Source organism: Tachyglossus aculeatus, chromosome 5, assembly GCF_015852505.1.
Source record: "Tachyglossus aculeatus isolate mTacAcu1 chromosome 5, mTacAcu1.pri, whole genome shotgun sequence".
Lineage (NCBI taxonomy): Eukaryota > Metazoa > Chordata > Mammalia > Monotremata > Tachyglossidae > Tachyglossus > Tachyglossus aculeatus.
This window is the reverse complement of record NC_052070.1, coordinates 42256486-42262005: the sequence shown is the minus strand read 5'-3', so window position 1 is coordinate 42262005 and position 5520 is coordinate 42256486. Positions and strand designations below refer to the sequence as shown.

At 46.5% G+C, this 5520-nt stretch overlaps 1 non-coding gene across 1 annotated transcript; it reads left to right on the top strand.

Annotated features, from left to right (window-relative positions):
* Positions 1-4549: 4549 nt before the first annotated feature.
* Positions 4550-4687, top strand: LOC119929127. The gene has a single exon (XR_005451267.1). It is a non-coding gene; the product is annotated as a small nucleolar RNA SNORA7 (small nucleolar RNA).
* Positions 4688-5520: the final 833 nt, after the last annotated feature.

The following is a 5520-nucleotide window of genomic DNA, read 5'->3' as shown; positions in this document are numbered from 1 at the left end:
GACACACTCATAAGAAATTGAGCCTCACCATGTCTGTGCCAGATCCAACAAAGTGTGGCCTAGTGGACAGAGCATGAGCCTGAGAGTCAGAAGCATCTGGGTTCTAATCCCGGCTCCACCATTTGCCTGCTGTGTGACCTTGGGTAAGTCATGTCACTTCTCTGTGCCCCAGTTCCCTTGTTCGTAAAATACGGACTAAGACCGTGAGCCCTGTGTGGAACAGATCATATCCTACCCAATTAGTTAATACCTACCCCAGCGTTTAGAATGGTGCCTGGCACATAGTAAACCCTTAACAAATGCCAGAACTGTTTTGAATTATTAGCAAACCATCCAGCCCAGTTCCAACTGTGGCCGCCAGCCTCTTGGACACACTGTGTGGTTGGCCTCCTAGTCAAGCCTCCCTTCACTGGATCCTCTGCTGTATGGGGCTGAACTGTCATCAGGAATGTGGGGTTGGGAAGGGAACAGGGATACTTCAGGGGAGGGGTGGAGGGTAAGGGCAAGCTTCAGAGAGCTAACAAGCCAGAAAGCCACCCTTTTACATCCTTTCCATTCCCCTCTTCACAACCCCCCACCCCCACCACTCTGCTGGGGGAGGGGGTGGTCCCCCATGTCAAAGAGTTTTCTCTGTTGTCCTGCCAGTTGAAACTCCCCGAATGCACGCAGCATTCCGGACTAGGGACAGAATAGATAATGAAGCTCCTTCTCATAGATCTGAGAAGAAAAGGTGTCCCTGAGGGTGTATTTTAAGGTAATTCCCAAAGGCGAGCCATTCTAAATGAGTTTCTTGGTTGGAAAATTGCATTTGGGTTCTGAATGTCCGGCTTTCCTTATTTTCTCATAGATTACGCTCTCCTGCTCCACCAGAGCATTCTGAAGATTTAAGCACCTTGTGATTTATCTTGCTAACATGATATAACTGTCAGCTACCCATTCCCCCAAAGTACAGGAGTAAAATAACTTCTGCAGGAAGGGAAGTGTGCCACAAAATGAGGAGAACATCTTCTGGTAATTGGCCCAATTATTGGTCCGAGAAGAGTCATTCCTGTCTCTCCTGGGTCCTTGGATGTTTAAGACCAAGGAAGGATCCACCAAATAAGGCATGTGTCCCTGACCCCGTGGGCACTCCCTGCATAGGGCTTTGAAATCCAATATCGTTGGGAAGGTTTTTTGCCTATCCTGATGTTGCTCAGGATTCTGGGCAATCTCAGTCAATCAGTGGTATTTATTCAGTCAGTCAGTTGCATTTATTGAGCACTTACTGTGTGCAAAGCACTGTCCTAAACCTCTGGGAGACTACAATGCAAGAACAAACAGACAGATTCAGAGCCCACAAGGAGCTTAAAGCCCAGAGCAGGAGACAGACATTGATATAAATAAATAAATGAATTAATTACAGATATATACATAAGTACTGTGGGGCTGGGAGTGGGGATGAATAAAGGGAGTAATCAGGGTGATGCAGAAGGGGATGGAAGAAAAGGAAGAGAGGGCATGGTCAGGAAAGGTCTCTGGGCTAAGGTGTGCCTTCAGTGAGGCTTTGAAGAGGGGGAATAGGGCTTTTAAGAGGGGGAGTATGGCTTTGAAGGTGGGCAGAGAGTTTACTCCTTGCAGACCACTGCACTAAGCTCTTGGGAAAGTATAATACAACAGAATTAGCAGACAGTTCCCCACCCATAACGAGCTAGAGGGAGAATTCTCGATGATGCTGCCCTTGCTGCCTTTCTTTCTTCCCAGGGTCAAGCCTACTGCATGACAGTGGAGGAAGCGGCAGCTCATTGGTCATGCGTAGACTGCTTCTGTGTTAACAGAGTCTGATTTTTTATTGCATGTCTTATTAAATGGTCATAAAGCCATTTCAAGAGCTTTCATTATAGATAATCCAAGTTAATTAATAAAGTTCAGAACTCAATGAGCTAAAGTTAGGGTAACCATCAGATTTAGCAAAAGGGGAAACACCATCAATCCAGCCGTAGGGATGTGTCTGATAACTGCGTGTCTCTAATGTACTTCACTGATAAAATAGATAAAGCACTGTATTCTGCCGGAAGATGGATTTGTCAATCTCTCTAGCTTCTGTGAAAACCCTTACAGACTTGGAAATTTCTAGAAATTCCAGTTCTGTGCCAAATGAAAATGATTCTATTTTGGGCTTTGGAGGGTGCTTTTTATTTTGTTTCGTTTTGTTTTGTTTTGTTTTTTAATTAAAAAGTGAGACACAATAGTATGCCAGTCTGACTCACTCAACTGCACAGAGTTTCTGGGCAGATGAATGGGAAGGAGGTCAAAGATAAAGGGAGACAGAGGGAACTGTTGTAGCAGCTGACAGTGTGAATTCATCCACCGTCTAGGTAAGAGAAGAGGAAGGAAGGGGTTTATCTGGATTTCCATTAGAAGATGAAAAGTCTCACTGGAGCATTGAGTGGCTTAGTGGAAAGAGCACAAGCTTAGGAGTCAGAGGTCTTGGGTTCTAATCCCATCTCTTCCACTTGTCAGCTGTGTGACCTTGGGCAAGTCATTTAACTTCTCTGTGCCTCAGTTACCTCATCTGTAAAATAGAGATGAATCCTGTGAGCCCCATGTGGGACAACCTGGTTCCTGCGTATCTACCTCAACGCTTAGGACAGTGTTTGGCACATAGTACATGCTTGAAAAATGCCATCATTATTTCAAAGGTCAGTCCCCATCCCGGGGCTCGAAGCATGTGACAAAAGAAAGTCATGACTTCAATCAATCAGTAGCATTTACTGTTCCCCACCTAAGGACCAATGCCCTGTGCTAAGCACTTGCGAGAGTAGAGCAGAAGCAAGAATCATTCCTGTGGCGTGTGGAAAGAGTATAGGCCTAGGAGTTAGAGGACATGGGTTCTAATCCTCACTCTGCCACATGTCTGCTGTGTGACCTTAGGCAAGTCACTTCACTTCTCTGTGCCTCAGTTACCTCATCTGTATAGTGGGGATTAAAACTGTGAGCCTCATATGGTACAGGAACTGTGTCTGACCTGATTATCTTCTATTAACCCCAGTGCTTAGAGCAGTGCTTGGCACTTAGCAAGTTCTTCACAAATACCACAATTTTTATTATTATTGTTCTCTGTCCTCAAGGACTTGACAGTGATTTGTTTCCATTGACAGATTTGGAAGAGGTTGGCTTGGGGGAGGTAGAAAGAGTCAGACTGTTTTAATGATCATGGTATTTGTTAAGCACTTACTATGTGTTAAGTGTCGCGAGCCCCTGGTTCCTACGAACTGAACTGGGGAAGCCTCAGTGATATGTAGTAAAGTCAAACCACACCTCTGATTACCAAGGTTACTGTGGAAACTTTTTTACTTAGTTTTACCAACATACAGGGAAATCACACATACACACAAACTCATTCACTCCACCAAGGGTCCAATACCAATCTGTGGTCAAAGGAGCCCTTTCTTCTTCTTTCTGCTTTCAAGTGCTCCTGCCTTCTGTGACCTTCTGTGGCTTTCGAGCGCTACTCTTCTGCTGCTTCTGCTTCAGTGCCACCTTCTCTGTATGTGCTTCAGTGTATGCTTGCCTCCACGTGATTCAAAGCAGTCACCCTTTATGTGCCTTAGGCGTCGCAGCTGTGGCTCTACATGGCAGTCGTTGATTGGTCCAAGCCTGTTACTGGGTAGAACAGGGATAAAAGGCCACACCTCCCTCCATGCTCCACCCCAACAGGCCAGCAATCGCCTGTCCAAGGTAGAGCCCATCGGTGCCTTTGTGAATCTCTTCCTTGTTGTTGTTCACGGGATGACAAACAGTCACTAATAAGCACATTAAGCACTGTTCTGAGTGCTGCGGTGGGTAGGAGGCAATCAGGTCGGACACAGTCCCCAACCCAGTTGAGGCTCACAATCTAAGTAGGAGGGAGGACATGCATTTTATCCCTATTTCACAGATATGGAAACTGAAGCACAGGCAACTAACTCGCTGAGCCAGGATTAGAAAACAGATCCTCTGACTCTCAGTTCTGTGGTCTTTCCACCAGGTCATGTTGTTTCCCCTAACCTCTCTACCATGAGCTACCAGAGAAGCTACCAGAGAAGCAGCATGGCTCAATGGAAAGAGCCCGGGCTTTGGAGTCAGAGGTCATGGGTTCAAATACTGGCTCCGCCACTTGTCAGCTGCATTACTTTGGACAAGTCACTTAACACCTCTGTGCTTCAGTTACCTCATCTGTAAAATAGAGATTAAGACCGTGAGCCCCACGTGGGACAACCTGATCACCTTGTATCCTCCCCAGCGCTTAGAACAGTGCTTTGCACAGAGTAAGTGCTTAACAAATGCCATTATTATTATTATTATTATTATTATTATGAGCTAAATTGAATGCCCTTTAGCCCAGTCTGAACTGGGGATTTTTCCAGTCAATATTCTCCTGTCGTTCCAGTACACTGAAAAATTCAAACCATCACACATAAGAATATAAAACCACCTGCTGTACCATTACTGGACCAACCAGTTTGGGATTTTCTGCCAGTGACAGTGGCAACAGGATGTTTGGAGGAATAGCTTCCAGGAGTGAACTAAGCCCCTCTCAGGGTCGCACCTGGAGAGTTTCCAGTACTCTACCAGTCTCGGCTGTGGGAGGGAGGGTCAAGCAGAGGCCTATCCATTCCATTCCTAGCTCAGCCAGTGGCTCATGAATGGAAGGCAATCTGCTACAAGTCAAGACTCACCCATGCTGGGCAGCAGTGGCATGGGAGAGAGTCAAGGGCGGAGACTCGAGTTTACTGCGTGGAATGCAGCAGTGGTAAACCACTTCCATATTTTTACCAAGAAAACTCTATGGATCCACTACCAGAACAATTGCAGACGGAGAGCAGGGCATTCTGGGAGAGATGTGTCCATGATGTCGCTATGGGTCGGAAACGACTTGATGGCATAAGACAAGTGAACTAAGACATCATCATCATCATCATCATCATCAATCGTATTTATTGAGCGCTTACTATGTGCAGAGCACTGTACTAAGCGCTTGGGAAGTACAAATTGGCAACATATAGAGACAGTCCCTACCCAACAGTGGGCTCACAGTCTAAAAGGGGGAGACAGAGAACAAAACCAAACATACTAACAAAAGAAAATAAATAGAATAGATATGTACAAATAAAATAAATAAATAAATAAGTAGAGTAATAAATATGCACAAACATATATACATATATACAGGTGCTGAGGGGAAGGGAAGGAGGTAAGATGGGGGGGATGGAGAGGGGGACGAGGGGGAGAGGAAGGAAGGGGCTCAGTCTGGGAAGGCCTCCTGGAGGAGGTGAGCTCTCAGTTGGGCTTTGAAGGGAGGAAGAGAGCTAGCTTGGCGGATGGGCAGAGGGAGGGCATTCCAGGCCCGGGGGATGACGTGGGCTGGGGGTCGATGGTGGGACAGGCGAGAGCGAGGTACGGTGAGGAGATCAGCGGTGGAGGAGCGGAGGGTGTGGACTGGGCTGTAGAAGGAGAGAAGGGAGGTGAGGTAGGAGGGGGCGAGGTGATGGAGAACCTTGA